At 41.3% G+C, this 18,381-nt stretch overlaps 1 protein-coding gene across 6 annotated transcripts in view; it reads left to right on the top strand.

The window, feature by feature from the left end:
• Nucleotides 1-15,465: 15,465 nt before the first annotated feature.
• The window catches only part of LOC143121977 (E3 ubiquitin-protein ligase RNF213-like), a 123,038-nt gene continuing 120,122 nt past the window's right edge, over nt 15,466-18,381 (top strand). For all 6 annotated transcript variants that reach the window (XM_076282731.1, XM_076282728.1, XM_076282730.1 and 3 more), the window contains exon 1: nt 15,466-15,555. The gene's annotated coding sequence lies outside the window, so the exon portion shown is untranslated. The remainder of the gene's footprint in view (nt 15,556-18,381) is intronic.

Genomic DNA, 18,381 nt, shown 5'->3' with positions numbered 1-18,381 from the left:
TGGCTGGGGCACCCGCACCGTACGCCGGCGACCCGGGTTCGATTCCCGCCCCGTGGTCCTTTCCGGATCCCACCCCCGAGGGAACAAGTTCAGTGTATCAACAACACTCAATAACAGTTTATGTGATGTGTTAATCATTAAATTAAATTAAATTCCCAACAATTTCACAACAGCTAGTTCTGGAGTAGGCCATTCAACTAGCCCGCTTGCTTACGACGAGACTCAGGCTGCGCAGTTGGCACCCGCTTCCTTATTTGGGTTTTGGGTTGCCAGGTTTTAGCCTATGACAAAACGGTTGAAATTGAAGCTAAGTGATCGTGTATGTGTAGGGTGTATTTCATACACAATCTGGCAACCTGAATGGATCAATGATTTTAAAATGAAGTTTGATGGCCATGCAAATTACGTGAGTTTTCAGGGAGAAATAACAAAACGGGAGGGTGCTGGGAGATGACCTTGAAATACGGGAGAAACCCGGGAGTGTTGACAGGTATGTATCCAGGTTACACAAATACGATGTTGGACTTTTATTTTGACAAGTTGTCGTCGTTTTGTCTTCCATATTCATGAAAGGTTTGGTATGAATGTTGAGTCATGTCTCATGAATCAGTCATGAATGCTTTATGTGCAGTTTATGACAGCTGCTATGAATGTGTCATGAACTCACCCGTCAAGTAAAGTGTTACCAAAACATATAATTATTGTTGTTCAAAATCATCATCTTTAACTAAAATGAAAGAAATGTACAGCATGAAACGTCTTCATTCTAATTGGGATCATTTGGTTAGTCATGCATAAGGGTTAACTTCCATTACTGGAATCTGTGCATTCATTTGCATGTGTGTACATAGTCTATCAGTGAACATGAGCTGCACCTTTGGCTGAGTTGAGAAAGATTATTTCACAAATGGCTGGCTGATCGTGTAGAGCATTTCAAATAGAACATTATTTAAAATACATTTTGAAAACGGCAACTCGGCATACATTTTTTTTAACAATTAGTCTATACTCAGTTCATTGCAGATCAACCTGTTTCACATAAGTCATGACACAGACCATCCACTCCCCTCGCATTCACGCTCTCTCTCATCTCACACATACAGGTTCAGTGTCATTCCTTATTTTACATGAAGCATTTACAGTTGGACTGATTCACTGCTGATTGACTCCATTGCGCATGCTTCTTTTATCCTTTAAATAGTTTGGTTGAAATCATTAATCAGATTCATTTCAATCTGATTGAAAAAAAGTCCATGTAAACACGTCTACTGACGCAACACGATTGTGAAGTGACAAGAAGACAGATCATCACTGAGCAGGACCATTGGCTGTTAGGTGACAGGGAGGAGGAGGATGCAGAGGCTTTCAGTGGGGACTGGGGAGTCAGAGTCTGTGTGCTGTTTGCTGTCACAGGGGAAGCCGTGGGAGGGTGTGTGTGTGCAAACCAAAACTGGGCTATCACTGGGCAAGTGCAGCTGTGGGCAACAGGGCAGTTTTCATTTGGCTCTCTGACTTAATTTACATTTACAACCATTTCCAAGCACTGCAACACGAAATGCTAAGTTTCAAAAACCTGTACAAACCCTGTGTTCATCAAAGACACTCAAAGTGTCTTTGAATTTGTGACCTATATGCTGATCTGTCCCACCCAACACCCATGTTTCTTAAAGATGCTCTAGCGATGCAGTGTAACGTCACTTCTGTTGACATTCAAACAAAACAGAGTGCTCGCTCACTACTCCCTCCCCCTCCCTCCTGTAAAATTTAAATTCTTGTAAACGCGCATCTCGTCTGTGATTTGCTGGAACAGTTTGTTATGTTCTATATTTGTTGTGTTTGTTATGTTGTATATATTCTAAGTACGTGGTTTAGACAAACCTGGGTAAGTTAACTCAGAGTAAGTGGTAAACCTGCTAATAGAGAAGCTGTACGGCTTCATTCTCTTAACAAAACAATGCCATAGGGCACTTGTTGTAGGAGGTTTACCACTTGCTTTGAGTTAACTTACCCAGGTTTGTAACTAAACGGAACACCCCTCTGGTTGGCCCAAGTTGTTTTTGTTGCCGTCTTTGGAACCTGGGCTGTCCACAGAGACTGTGATTTTTTAACAGTGTAGTCGTATAAACAAGAAAGTAGAATTTCCATAATCCCTAACTGCTGTAGGTAGGACAATTTTAAGTACAGCCCACATATAGACCTCTGAAGTTTGCCTACAAAAAAGAAACAAAGCTGCTATCTTTGCCCATATAAGGAGGTCTGGGTGTTAATTGAAACTAACTATATATGGCAAGTTGCATTGCAGTTGCATTGCAAGTTAGCTCTAGGGAGCAAAAATCTAAGGTCTTGACCTACCGAAGATCACTCGAAGGCACTGGACAAAAGTGTGTTGAGCAAAACGTCTGCATTTCAGACTTCTTCCTCCACGCGAGAGTTTATCAGGTGTGATAATTCAAAACCCCCATGTTATTTTCCCATAGATAAAAATCACAAGATACCATCTCAAAGATGCCAGCTTTTTAGTAGGCGGACTTCAGAAGTGTATTATTGAGTTGACTTCAAAATCAAAGTTGAAACACTGTTCATGAACTTAGTTGAAACTACATTACTACATAACAACAAATATTATTTTGTATCAACTGTGCCACTAATTTACTAACCTGGAAAATCCAGACCCTGGTAATCTAGAAAGATTAAGGGTCTGGCCACGAACAATGTAATGGCCCAACTCGAGGGGCGGCAACAAGCATGCATTTAAAAATCTCACTGCACGCAATTGAATAACACATGTTTACTCTGAATGATTTCGGACTTCGACGCAATCGGATAACACTACAAAACAATGTTTACTGTCCTCCAACGTTGCAGCACTGTCTTCATCAGTTTAGCTGGTTCCCCGGGATTCAAGAGGGAAAAGTAACGTGCATCATGGCTCATTGCCAGAGTGTCTCGCAGAGACAATTCCATTGTGCTCTCGCAAGAACTCTGGATTTCCAGGGTACTAATTTACAGACAATAACACAGATTTCTAAGTTATTTGAACAGAACAACAGTGGTGAATCACAGTCAACTTGACAAAAGAATAGAAGTTAAGATAACACCAAGGGCAAATAATTTGTTACAGTGAGTGTAGTCATTTTTGTTGTTGTTATTATTTCAATAAAACGGTTTCGTCTTGACGCGGATCTTTGGTGTGAATTTGGTGTTACTGTATGTTTTTGATATGCGACGGCTACCGTAGTTCTATTAGGTTGCAACGGGCCCCTGGTGAACTTCTCAAAGTAAACAGTAACACTAAAACAAGGTGCTACATTGATATTTTTTCAGTCTGCCGAGAGACCTGCCCCAATGGGCATCATTGGACCATTAAACCACACAATGATCCAAAACATGCAGCCAAACAAGGCAAGAAATGGTTATCAACATTTTAGAGTGGCAGAGCCAGAGTCCAGACCTCAATCCATCTAAAAAGTGAGCACAAGGCCAGAGTGATGGCAAATAATCGTTCCTGACTGAAAACCCGGATTGCTGTTAAAAAGGTGTGGTCTAGAATCATTGTGGAGACATGGAGGGGCTTGGTAGATATTATAAGAACCATTTTGAGAGTTGTGAATGCAAATAAAGATGTTTCCATTGATTATTTAAATAGGGTATGAATAATTTTGGACATGCCATTTTTCATAAAAATGCTAAAAAAAAGGATGAAAACGCTTCTTTTTTAATTCCATGTTTCTCCCACATTGTCTTACAAACAGTGTCATTTTCAGTCAGAACAAACATAATTGATAAAGGGAAAATCAGGATTAAATCAATATTTGCCAGGGGTATGAATCATTTTGTTCTTAACTGTAAGTGTCTTTGAGGTAGAAGGCTGGCTTGTGGAGGCTAAAGACTTTCCATTTTCCAAAGTTTGGATCCTGGTGTTGAGATTAGATAGATAGATAGATAGATAGATAGATACCTTATTGGGTAACACTTTCTATGAAGGTTGTATTTATAACGCCCTATGAATGCATTCATAATGTTTTATAAGGTGTCTATAAAGCATTGTAATGCTCATTATTACCATCTATATGTATTCACAAGTCATCATAACCAACTTCATGATGCATTATGACAGCTAATTATGAATGATTATAATTTTAAATTAATCTGAATAATGCATTATAAATGTGTCAAGATCTGCCTACTCACTTGTCAGTTTTATGATGCATCATAACTACTTTGCTTTGTTAAATGCGTATAGTGATGCATAAAGAGTTTTTACTTTTACTGTAGTCCTATATATATCTATAAGTATATGTAAAGTGATAATAATTTATACATCTCCATACAGCACAGAATTATAAACAGCTATGCAATATTATAAGTGTTATTTGTCAGCTCTAAGTAAAGTGACAAGAATATGACCCTATTATTGACAGATATAAGTTCACTGAGTAATTAAAGGGTGCAATGAACTAAGTACCGAGTCTAACATCTTTACCCCATATGCACAATATTATAAATTACTGTTAATGTCATAGGTGTTATTTGTCAGCTTTAGGTAAAGTAGAGCAAATGAGGTGTTGTTATAAATAGATATAAGGTTATTATAAACAAATATGAGGCACAATGAAATGAGAGCCTGGACAGTAAAGACAAAAAGGAATGATTTTAAGTTCACTTTATTTTCATTTAAACTAACACACATAATCAGACTGATTATCAATGCTCTGAGCACATTACACAAACACAAAAAAGTGGCACGACACGGTCCTATATTTTGTGGTGGTGGTTATGTAAGGGATAATGCCCGACGAGGTGTCCATTATCAGAAATAAATGGACGACGCGGAGGCGTGAACTGTCCGACACGAAGCGGAGGACGGTTGCTTCCACGAAGTCCATATTGGAATAAAACTCACAATGCCACTGAAATCTATGGGTCATTATGAAAGATCGTTCGAATCAAAATAGACCTTTGGTTTAAATGAAAATAAAGTGAACTAAATGCATTCCTTTTGTCTTTACTGTCCAGGCTCTCATTTCATTGTAGGATAATAGGGTCATATTCTTGTCACTTTACTTAGAGCTGACAAATAACACTTATGATATTGCATAGCTGTTTACAATTGCTATAGGGAGATGTATAAATTATTATAACTTTATTACATATACTTATAGCTATAGATATATAGGACAGTATAAGTCAAAACTCTTTATGAATCTCTATACGCATTTAGCAAAGCAAAGTAGTTATGATGCATCATAAAACTGACAAGTGAGTAGGCAGATCTTGACATATTTATAATGCATTATTCAGATAAAAATTGTAATCATTCATAACTAGCTGTCATAATGCATCATGAAGTTGGTTATGACGACTTGTGAATACATATAGATGGTTATAATGAGCATTACAATGCTTTATAGACACCTTATAAAACATTATGAATGCATTCATAGGGCGTTATAAATACAACCTTCATAGAAAGTGTTACCCTTTATTGATCCCAAAGGGGAAATTCAAGATATTCAAGATTAGAGAGCATTGTTGTTTGGATGGATGACAGAATGGGCAGAAGGTCTGTGTTGCCTCTCCATTGGAGCTGGCTGACTGGTCCATGCGGACAAAGTCAAAGTCAAATTCAAAGTCAGCTTTATTGTCAATTTCTTCACATGTTCCAGACATACAAAGAGATCGAAATTACGTTTCTCACTATCCCACGGTGGAGACAAGACATATTTTAAGTCCACAGACAAACATAACATTCAAGTAAACAAAAAAGTAAGTAAATAAGTAAATAAGAGGGCACATATAATGAAAAAATAAGAGCAGCAAAATTTGGTTGAAATTGTGCATAGACAGTCAATAAAATAAAATACTAGTGCAAAGTCAGGCCAATAAGAGGCTGAGGTAGTTCTGTTTGACCTAAGTAAGAAAATAAAGTGGCATAGTGGTGCAAGTTATGTAAGAGCAGCAGAAGTGTTGTGTTTTCGGGACAACAACAACAAGTTGCAAAGTGTACAAGTGTGCAAGTGGAGTGGTGCAGGCGGCCATTGTGGGTCCAATGTCCAGGATGTTATGTAGCTGAGGGTGGAGGGGGGAGAGGAGGGAGAGAGTTCAGCATCCTAACAGCTTGGTGTATGAAGCTGTTGGTGAGTCTGGTAGTGCGGGAGCGCAGGCTTCTGTACCTCTTCCCAGAGGGCAGTAGATCAAACAGATTGTGAGCGGGGTGACTTGCATCACTCACAATTTTGGTCGCCTTGCGGGTGAGGTGGGTGGTGTAAATGTCCTTCAGGGAGGGGAGTGAAGCACCAATAATCCTTCCAGCTGTGTTCACTATGCGCTGCAGGGCTTTCCTGTTGTATTCAGTGCAGCTTCCGACCCACACAGTGATACAGCTGGAGAGGATGCTCTCAATGGTGCCTCGGTAGAATGTGGTCCTGATGGCTGGTGGAGCACTTGCTCGCCTGAGTTTCCGCAGGAAGTACAGGCGGCGCTGAGCTCTCTTCGCCAGTGATGCTGTGTTGGTGGTCCAGGAGAGGTCTTCACTGATGTGCACCCCCAGGAATTTGGTGCTGCTCGCTCTCTCCACCACAGCACCGTCGATGGTCAGTGGCAGGTGTTGGGTGTGACCTCTCCGGAAGTCAACAACAATCTCTTTGGTCTTGCTGACGTTCAGCAGGAGGTTGTTGTCCCTGCACCACGTGGTCAGATGGTCGACCTCCAACCTGTATTGAGTCTCGTCGCCCTTGGTGATGAGACCCACCAGAGTTGTGTCGTCAGCAAATTTCACTATGTGATTGTTGCTGTAGGTTGCAGTGCAGTCATGCGTCAGCAGGGTGAAGAGCAGCGGACTGAGCACGCAGCCTTGGGGGGCCCCTGTGCTCAGTGTGATGCTGCTTGAGGTATTGTTGCCAACACGTACTACTTGAGGCCTCTGACAGAGGAAGTCCAGTAGCCAGTTGCAGAGGTAGGTACTGAGTCCCAGTTTGTCAAGTTTGCAGATGAGTTGTTGTGGTATTATGGTGTTGAATGCAGAACTGAAGTCTATAAACAGCAATCTCACATATGAGTCTCTTTTTTCCAGGTGGGTGAGGGCTGGGTGGAGGGCAGAGCAGATTGCATCCTCTGTAGACCGTTCGGCTCGGTATGCAAACTGGAAGGGGTCCAAGGTGGGGGGGAGAATGGATTTGATATGTGACATGACATATGTGACACAGGTATGATGGTGGCAGCTTTGAAACAAGATGGGACGATGGCTTGCTTCAGGGAAGTGTTAAAGATGTCTGTGAAGACATCCTTAAGCTCCCCTGCGCAGTCCTTCAGCGCACGACCAGGGATGTTGTCTGGACCTGTTGCCTTACGGGTGTTGATAGCAGCAAGTGTCCTCTTCACGCTGTCGGCAGAGAGGCACAGGGGCTGCTCATGTAGAGGGGGATGGGTCTTCTGTGGGCAGGTGCTGTTTTGTGCTTCAAAGCGAGCAAAGAAGCGGTTCAGGTTGTTGAGCAGAGGGATGTTGCTCTCGCAGCTCTGTGGCGCGGGCTTGTAGTCCGTGAGGGCCTGAATGCCCTGCCATAGGCTTTGTGCGTTCCTGCTGTCTTTGAAGTGGGTGGTTATCTTGTGAGTGTATTCCTTTTTTGCTTCCTTGATGCCACGGGACAGGTTGGCTCTCGCTGTTCTCATGCCAGCTTCATCCCCAGCTCTGTAGGCTTTGTCTCTGGCCCTCAGCAGCCTGAGGACATCCCCTGTCAGCCATGGCTTCCAGTTAGCCCGAGTGATGCTGTCTTTTGTGTGGGTCACATCATCGATGCACTTGGTGATGTAAGAGGTTACAGTGTCTGTATACTCCTCTATGTCTGTCTGGTTGTTGTAAGTGGCTGCCTGCTTAAACATTTCCCAGTCTGTTGTGTCAAAGCAGTCTTGAAGAGCATCGGAGGCTCCCTCAGGCCACACTTTTACCTGCTTACGAACCGGTTTGTTCACTTTTACCCTTTGTCTGTATGCGGGCATTAGCATAACAGTGATATGGTCTGAAAGTCCAATGTGGGGGAGGGGGGTGGCTTTGTATGCTCCTTTGTGTGTAGTGTAGACCAGGTCCAGGATGTTATCTCCTCTTGTTGGAAAATCAACATGCTGGTGTAGCTTTGGAAGTACAGTTTTAAGGTTAGCATGGTTAAAATCTCCAGTGAAGATGGTGAAACCGTCTGGGTGTGCCGTCTGTTGTTCACTGACAGCCTGGTACAGTTCACTAAGAGCCGCGTTCTTATCGTTGTTGTTGTTGGTAGGCGGGATGTATACTGCGACTAGCAGAATCGCAGTAATTTCCCTTGGCAGGTAAAAAGGACGGCACTTTATGATCATAAACTCTGCCAGTGGTGAGCAGTGTTTGCATACTACTACAGTGTCCCGGCACCATTCGTCACGGATGTAAACACAGATTCCTCCTCCTCGTGATTTAACTCCCTTTACAATGGCCCGGTCTGCTCGATAGCATGCTAGCTGCTCCAGTTGTACAGCAGAGTCCGGAATGTTGTCATTTAACCAAGTCTCAGTGAAGACAAGCACACAGCAGTTACTTACTGTCCGGTTCGTTGATCTCAGCAGTCGTATGTGATCCATTTTGTTGTCCAGTGATCGTACATTTGCCAGGAGAATGGATGGTATGGCTGGGCGAGTTGGGCTGGCCGCTAGCCTGGCCCGGACGCCTCCGCGCTTGCCCCTCTTCTGCTTCCTCGCACACCGCTTCCGACGCTTTCTTTCCGGGGGAGGAGTAGCAGGCGAGTCCGGTGTTGTTGCAGGCCGGAGTAGTCCGAGAGGACAACCTCTGGAAGAAGTGCGAAAAGCTCTGAAAAGGCGCTGAAATGTTGTTACTGAACAATGTCTTAGAGACGAGACATAGGCCATTCAGAAGTTAAAGCACTGGAAACACTTTTACTTGTCAACCGGGAGCTACGCCGACTGGAGATGGCTGCTAACCTGACTCTCGCCAGATGAATTTCACTCCGCCTATCTCCACTCACATCCATCTGGGATCGCTTCCATTGAGAGTGATTTCAGCACCAGATTTTATGGTAGAGCCAATCAGGACACAGGGCGGGAGTTTCATAGATGTGACGTATCCAAATCATATGCATGGATTTTTGATAAGGCCCAGCCTTCTGAAACACCTCTCCAATGGATCGATCCCAGATGGATGAGTGGAGCTAGGCGGAACGAAATTCATCTGGCGAGAGTCAGGTTAGATGGCTGCATCTTCGGGGAAAGCGGCAGGATAAGGCACTCTGAATGATCTCCGCCAATGACAGACCAGAGATGATTAGCTGGCCGGTCAGCTGAGCAATCAGCCGGTAATCAGCTGAGCAATCAGCCGGTAATCAGCTGAGCCGCACAGGTAACTGGCAAGACTCCGTGCCTGCCTGAACTAACGCTATGCTCCATTTAGTAAAACTAATAGCGGCCTTACATTGTACAATTTTGGTCTGTTTTCACAGTCGGAGACTAAATTTCCAAAGTCGGACAGAATTCATGGGAGTTGTACTGGAATGGCAGGGTACTGGAATGGAGGCGCGCTCCCGTCAACTAGATCGTTTAGTGTAAGGTGCCACTAAGTTAAGTCGGAGTCAGTCTTTTTCTAATTTGCCGTTATGACAATGTGAAACATGTTTGATATTATCGCAAGTATTTTTAGTAGTGGCTCATGCAAATAGTGACGTGAACAATGTAAAAACCAATAGTGACCTCTCTCCAACACCAAACAGGAAGGGGCAAAGTAGGCGACAGCTGTAGCCTATATGATTATTTGTTATTTAATTTCTTATAAATTATTAGTCGGCTATCACGTGACAGAACAACTCTATATCTCTTAGGGATGTCACACATAAAACAATGCTGCAGAAACACGAAAAAATGACTGATATGAATAGGCTATCATATGAGTTCCTGTTGATATGTAGTGCACGATGGAAATAATTTTAAAAAAATCTAGTAGCAGTCTTGTAAATAGTGACCCTGCATGATCCCTAGTTGTTGTAAATCATAGTCTGTGACTAGTCTGTGACTCAACAACTCTATTGTCTTTAGATGTGAGAGGGTCTGAGAGTGTAGTCTTTCAAAAATCTTTTCCAAATCTTTGCAAAGTCTTTCAGTGTAAGGAGGCCATAAGCTAAACCTACTTAACGTTAACTTTATAAATGTAATGGTAGGCCTACACAACTTAAATCTACAAAACATGAATAGGTACCTACTCCTAATTAACAGATTTCAAACTAGATGTACCGCAGAGCAGTACAAAATATGACCGCCGCCCAGTCCAGCACATTTTTTCCACAAAAAGAAATCACGCTGAAAGGCCTATATGATTCTAACTGTCTCACTAAATTGCATTATCCACACTCAATTCTCACTGGTATCTGCTAGACAACAAGTACCAAAACATGATTAGTTCATAGATTTGTAAAATTCATTTTATACAACCCCACCTCCATCTTGCCTGTTCATTATTCTGAGAAATTCTTGATTGTTTGTGTTATGTTTATGTTATGTGTGTGTGTGTGTGTGTGTGTGTGTGTGTGTGTGCGTGCTTGTGTGTGTGCCTGCGTATGTGCCTGTGCATGCAAGCGTACATATGTCTACTGTGTGAGTATGTGTCATACGTATGATTACTGTGAATGTATGTGTGTGTGTGTGTGTGTGTGTATCTGTATGTGCACATGTGTGCACATGAAATGGGTTAACATGACCCCTGGAGGCGAACATACGGAAAAAAAATGGTCATCCTAGGCCCTACAGTTCTCAAGATATTCACAGAGAACTGTGTCTGCCCTACCCTCCTTTCGGGGGGTCCAGTCCAGCGGGGGGGCTACAGATCAAAACGAAAAATTACGGTTCCATGCTATCCATGTGGGGGTACATGCCCACCAAGTTTTGTGTACCCCAGTCTTTCAGTGTCCCGGGAATCCTTGTTGGTGTACGTCACTAAATGTACACATACATTATTTTATTGTAAGGCCCCCCATGAACGAAAGTACACAAAACTTGGCATGCATTCGGAGGGTGTCATAATGATCCTACACTTTTAATTTCGTGCAGTTTTGACCTTGTCAGCCATAGATATTGTGATGAAAACACCTAATTTTTTGCTTTTTAATTTTTAACTAGGTGGCGCTATACATTAAATAAGTGGTAATGGGATGGGTTGACATGCCCCCTTAAGACCAACATACATAAAAAAGGTGGACCTCCTAGGCCCTACGGTTCTCGAGATATTCACAGAAAACTGTCTCCGGCCACCTACAGGCCAGTTGGTGTATAGTAACATAAATTAATGTATTGTGTGGCCCTCCATGAACGGAATTCCACAAAACTTGGCATGCATACAGACAGAGGGTGTCATAATGATCCTACACTTCCAATTTTGTGTAGTTTTGACTATGTTAGGTCACAGATACCTTCGATTACAACACCTAATTTTTACTTTTTTGTGTTTAACTAGGTGGCGCTATACATGAAATGAGTGGTTATGGAATGGGTTGACATGGCCCCTTGAGATCAACATAAAAAAATAAAATGGTCCTCCTAAACTCTACGGTTTTCGAGATATTTACAGAAAACTGTGTCTGCCCTACCCTCCTTTCGGGGGGTCCAGTCCAGCGGGGGGGCTACAGATCAAAATGAAAAACGATAGTTCCATGCTATCCATGTGGGGTTACATGCCCACCAAGTTTCGTGTACCCCGGTCTTTCAGTGTCCCGGGAATCATTGACGGAAATTTGGGCATGCGAAAAAAAATAAAAATAAATAAAATCTGACTAATTCGCTGCGCGGCGGTCATAATAAGTTCTCAAAAATATAGACAGCCTTCTTTGATACAATTCAAGTTCTTTATTCAGAAAGTTCAAAAACAACCTGTGTTATTGCAGGCATTAACCATTATCAGAAGATGAAACATACGGTATAAAACACAATTGAATATTTCAATGTATCCAGTCTTGATCAGGCTGAACACATGTTTTTTTTTTTTTTTTTAATCTTTATCCAGGTCAACTTGGGAGTACTTCTCCCTCACTGAGCATAGCTTATACCTCTATAGCTGACTCTATCAATAACATGTTTATAGCATTCTGACATAGGCTTTTTAAAGGTACTCACAATCATTATCAGTACTTGAAACCCCTATACATAAAGAACAATCAGAGTGGAAGCTTTTTACAACATCAACAACAACAAAAACTTCTCGGCGCCGAAGGTGTCTGCATCGGTTGTGGAGAGCAACAGGAGTGTCACTGATATCTGGCTCCTCTTCTTGCTGCAAAATATCATCAATCTAATTAGTTCCAGAAGCAAGGTTGCAAGTCATAAAGTACATGCTCATCATATGCTCAACACCTTCTGTCAAGATTATAATCCTTATATCAACCTCAATGAAACCATAAGGCCACCAACTATTTTTTTGTGTACAGTATATTATTTGACCACTGTGTTAAAACAGAAAATGCAAAATTACAATAGCTGTTTTCATTATGTAACATTTTGGAAAACATATTCAAGTTTGTCTATACTGGTGCATCTATAAAAATAGAATATAGTGCAAAGTCTATTGCCCTGCCCAGACTGAGAAATTAAAGGCTCAGGAAAGCACAGCCAATTATTTTGACTTATTCCACTGCTTGGTTGAATTTCCCATTGTCCTACGTAATTTATAACGACCATTAACCGTATGTTATCTGCACACCTATGAAGTAGATCCATTTTTTTTGGCCGTATCACACTTGTATATTAATTCGCCAAACTCGTTGTGAAGTTTAAATTAACTGTCACGTTGCATCCGAGCTGTAAAATGCAGACGTTCAGAACATTGCAACATTGTAGCATATGACGGAGGTGGCTTTTAGCTAGATGGATGACAGCAGGCTAAGTAAAATAGCGATGTTTCAAAGCTAAAGTTCATCAGAATCTTGGGATACGCCCGCTTGACAACGGGAGAGATAGAACTAACGACTGGCCTTTGGCCATAGCAACCATCCATTTAGAACTAGTAACGGCAGTTTGTCCTGTAAGTTGAGAAATTAGTTGATATGTGTCGGAAGAAATTAGTTCTACAAACAAGACAGTTTTAGCGATTAAAACGTTTAAATTGTAACAGGAAATGAACACAACGCAAGTGGCAACAGTGGAATAAGCGGGATAATGGACTCCACGGTGGTCTGTTCACAGAAGTTAATGCACTACGAGGTTTAAACCGCCCTCCGCTTCGCGTCGGGGCCGTTTTACAACCTCGACCGTGCATTAACTTCTGTGAACAGACCACCGTGTCGTCCATTATCCCTTACTTAATTAGCTGATTAGAGCTCTTCTCAGGTCGACATTTCTATATTATAAATTCTATATCCCAATATTAAGAGATACTGGATTTTTGATTTCCGTGAGTTCTAAACTGTAATAATAAAAAGATAAAATATAAGAATATTAAAAAAAGGCTAGACATATTTCACCTTATGTGTAATTAAATTCTATGAGTTTCACTTTTTGAATTAAATTATGGAGAAAAAATGAACTTTTCCATGTTATTCAAATGGTTTGCACCTGTATGTTTATACACTATTACTTTATAATAATATTACTTGCATTGCAGGTCTTGAAGAGCTCTGAATCATCCTCTCACAGGTAGACAGGGAGTGCACAAAGGGACAGAGTGTGTCTCATGATTCATGCTGACATCATGTTCTTCCTTGATTGACAAGACAAAATTAATCATTATTGTAGAAATATTTTTGCACTTGTTCACGCCAGTCTATAAGCCTCCCAACAATGATCCATAAGTGTGCAGGAAACTTATAAAAATCGGTGATATATCTTTGGAAAATCAAAGTTTAATACTACATCATAGGCCCTAGATTTCTATGAAGATTGAGGAAATTCCACAGCACTCGGTTTGACGCCAGCCGCTACATCCTCTTGGCACAAAGCCCAGAACATTCTGTATCATTGGAGGGTGCAGCTCTCTGTATTTAGACTAACAGCAAGCAAACAAAAAAACTATACAATGGGTATAGTAGTTCAGTGTGTGTGATGTCAACATTAAAAAGTTTAAGCCAGAGGTACTTACAACTGTAATTTATCCCTCCCCTGCTCCAGATTGTCTTCAGTGTTCTTACACATTTTCTATTTCAAAATTCCATACTTTTTCCAGAGCAGTGTAAGTTAAATTATAGGCAAAGTGCAAAGTTTAATGTCAAACTACAACCAATTTTATAATTAGTGTATTATATGAATCTATCTGCTCTCGGGATCCCCCTCTGGTTAAACAAACTAAATATGCTCTTTTGCAAGAAAGTATGAGCATAACTTCAATATAATATGGAGGGAATACACTGGGACAGCAGTCTGTAGAAACAGACCTCTGTAGCATACAGTAACAGTTTTTTTGGAGGGAGGGGACAGTTTCTTACCCGAAACTAGAAAGTTGCTAGGTTGGTAATTGCCTACAGAGGGTTGTTATGCACCATCAAAATGATTTTGGAAACGTTATGTTAAGGTAAAAAAAATGTTAAGGGTGCCTTTATGCACAGACATTTGTGGGTCAACTCATTGCTTTCACAAGCCACACAATAGATTAAGTTCCTGCAAGGGACACCTTGCTGGCTTGCTCCTTCACTGACTTTGTACTTTGCCCGTTTAAAATGTATTACCTAGACTATTTACAGTGGGGGAGATAAGTATGGAACACGTCAACATTTTTGTCACTACTGTAAGTATATTTCCATTAGCTCATTGGGGCCATTATCGGCAAGTGGAAGGAACATCACTCTATCATCAACCGGCCACACACAGGAGCTTCTTAAAAGATTTCTGACCACAGAAGGATAGTAAGAAGAGCCCAAGAGTCAAGACCCACTTAGAAAGAACTCTAAAAAGACTTGGAGGCAGGAGGTAGGCTACAATTGTTACAGAGAAAACAATAGGCAATGCACTCCACACCATGGCCTCAAGTACTTTTAGTCACCCTGCAAGACTCCATTACTGAAATAAAGTATGTTTAAAGTTTGCCACACAACATTTGGACAAGCCTATACCTGAATGAATTGCATAATGTAGTCTGGTCAGACAAGAGCCAAATGTAACTTTTTGGCTGCCATACTGCACACCATTTTTGGTGGAGAAATGGCACTGCACATCACCCTAAAAACACTATACCAACAGAGAAGTTCAGAGGTGGAAGCATATGGAGTGGATACATATGTACAGCTCTGGAAAGAAGACCACTGTACATTTTTCTGATGTCATCTTACGGAGTGACACTAATATATATAAGATCAAAAGAATAATATAAACTACAGGATAGTGTTGTTAAATATTTCTGCGGAGATGCACTACTGAGCTGGTTGCCAGAAATCATGTGACTAAATGTTAGGCTATCCCCTGATGTTTTCACTTTCGATTCATATTTGCGCATGCTTGAACGAGCCTATTTAAACTCACTGCAAAATAGGCTACTTCTACTTTACATTCAGGGCAATCTTTCGGAGAGCTCACAAAGGTTTACAGTCGAATATTTCAAAGGAAAAGAAACAGGTAGGTCAAATAGAATGGACTAGTGATTTAAGATATCATAATCCGCTCTATAGACAATCGCTCTATAGACAATGCATGCATGGGGAAATATTGTTTACATTTTATTGCACTGATTTGATCATTTGCTATTTTTTCCCCTGCCTGCAGCCAAACCACAATTGATAAGATTGCTTCTAAGCGGCATATAGCTTAATTGGATAGTCTGTGGTGTCGGGGTCCAGTTAGGCTAAGCTACCGTTTACAAATAATGCTTTGTCACGATCCCGTATGGTAGGCTACATCAAATCACTCGGCTTGATTTACAGTATCAGTCAGCGTATTCATGTCGCGTAATAAGCCTAAAATCAGGGCTAGGTAGGTTATTCGAATATAATAAGCAACGCAAACGACGCCACTATCATAATTTTCATCTCAACGAGCTGTCCACTGTAGCCTACTCGACCAATATCCTGCATCAGTTTGGGCAGGGCAGGGGTCTAGTGGTAAAGTAAGAGGTTGGTAATGAGCAGGGCAAGCTCGTCGCTTAATGGCAGCCTGCCCTGCCGCTGTCTCTTGTAGCTAATGTGACTGGGGGGTGCACTGGCACCCATCCGGACAAATAATCGTTGGTCATCGCTGTTGTAAGATGTAGCCTACGGCTCCCATTGACTTCAATTCAACACGTCAAAGCAATACTTCGATAATAGATAGATACTTTATTGATCCCCAAGGGGAATCATGTGCTCAAACTATGCCACTGACTTATAGCAGCAACCATTTCACTCTGATAATAAACTACATTTTGGTACAAAATACAGCAAGAATAACAGAAACTGCCTTAAGCAATGTGAAGAAATCTTAACGCAAATTGTCAGCCCCTAAGACTGCTCATTGCTCAAATTTATGGTCATCTATTGTCAAAGATTAATTGTATTCAAGGTAAAGGTAAATGCATTCAAAAATGTCCAGTGTTTCCTATACGTTGACTTATTTGTGGCGGCCCACCACAATATCAACACTGACCAGACCACCACACAATGATTTTCCATGTTGTGCTATTTAAATTGGATGGAATTCGTTCATTGTAGAGCTATGCCCCATTTTGCACAGCCTCTCCTTGTCTCTCAACAAACCTATATGCACGTTGTAAGAAAACATTAACAATCCTGCAATTGCATAAAAGTCGACTGGCTAAATTGTGCTTAAAACTGCATCATAACAACGCTGCGCTAATTTTTAAAAAAAATTGTTGCATTCAAGTTAATTCTGCCAATCTACCACCACAAATAAAATTCAATTCTGTGGGAAACACTGATGTCCTTAATGATACACCACAATTTATAAAGGAACGAAGTTTAAGAAGAAATATTAGATGGATTAGAATAATAATTAGTAAGAAACAAGATTGTCTACCGTACTTTCCTATTAAATTAAATATTTCATGGTGCTTTTGCGCTGCACGGCCACCAGATGACACAGTTTACATCTAAATAGAGAAGGGTAAGGCTGCAGAACCGCAGACCATATAGCAACCGATCTACACAGCAGATCTAGCACCACATGCGCTTATGTTCTTCTTGCTTAGATAATAGCTGAAACTAGTTTAGTTAGTTTAGTAGTTGGTGTGTTGTGTTGCATTTTATTCATTCATTCATTCATTATTATTTAATTCATTATTTATTCATTAGAAATGTTCACGCCACAGCAAAATAGCCAGATGAACTGGATCAATGGGTTGTAATGGGGAGTACTGACAGCTCGGTGATTACAGTGGCATTTAACCAGTAGGCCTAATGACCTTGCACGACTGCTTATTATTTGGAATAAAACAACACCCATTTTTTATATTGCATATATTTTATATTTTTTCCGGACTATAAGTCGCTCTGGAGCATAAGTTGCATCAGTCAAAAAATGTGTCATGGTAAAAACATATAAGTTGCACTGGACTATAAGTCACATTTATTTAAAAAATGTATTTCACGAAATCCAAGACCAAGAACAGGCATTTAATCTGGAAAGGCAAGTTATTCAACTACACAATAGCACACAGAAAAGGCTAAATAGGTGTCCGGTTGGTATGTTAACCCTAAGTTATTCAGATACACAATTTAGCCAGCTTAAAAGGACACCAGGCAATGTTTTCGTGTTAATTAATCATCTTCGTAAGTCGGTATGGTTAAATGACTCATTACGGGGCGAATGAAGGCTCTCTCGCCCGCCCCTACTGCCTGTAGGAAGAATATCCAACTTGCAAGTTCAGTGTATCCTACCCGCCGACCGAAGCAGGATCAGTTTACAGCACAGAGGCAGGCTAACAAAACGCTAGAGATTGTTGCAAATGTGTGTATAATGGCAGAGCCAGCGAAGAAGCAGCGAAAACCCTTGACGGAAGACGCAAAGAAAAGGAAAAGAGCTTCAGACCAAGCAAGGGGGAGTTTCGTAGAGAAAACCCGACAAACACGGGACGTCCCCCGGACCTTATGCCGACATTCACAACGTCCCCGATTGGTCCCGAACGTCATGTTCTCTAGCGGACGTTCCGGTGACCTTATTGATGTCCGGAGCAAGTATCAACTAATAACCAAAGCTCTCCATGGCAATAAACATTCCGTTAATGAAAACATTCCAACCTGGGGCCTGGGGTTTAGAGCAACCAGTGGTTTCTCAATTATAAGACATGGAGACTGTTAATTAAGTGTGCTTGCTGCAAAGCAGCACACTTATTGTTCTTCTTAAGTTTTATTATTTTTCCCGTCTCCCTAATTTTTTGTCAGCTCTAGCGCCTAGGCCCTTTGAGACAGAGACACCGTTCCAACTTTAAAACGTCCGGTCAGTACCGGTGTC

Source organism: Alosa pseudoharengus, unplaced genomic scaffold (assembly GCF_046254945.1).
Source record: "Alosa pseudoharengus isolate Yale_2024_CS ecotype anadromous, Long Island Sound unplaced genomic scaffold, YU_APseudo_1.1 YU_APseudo_1.1_scf_13, whole genome shotgun sequence".
NCBI classification, from domain to species: Eukaryota; Metazoa; Chordata; class Actinopteri; order Clupeiformes; family Clupeidae; genus Alosa; species Alosa pseudoharengus.
Note: the sequence above shows the minus strand (reverse complement) of the source record. Positions and strands in the feature narration are given on the sequence as shown.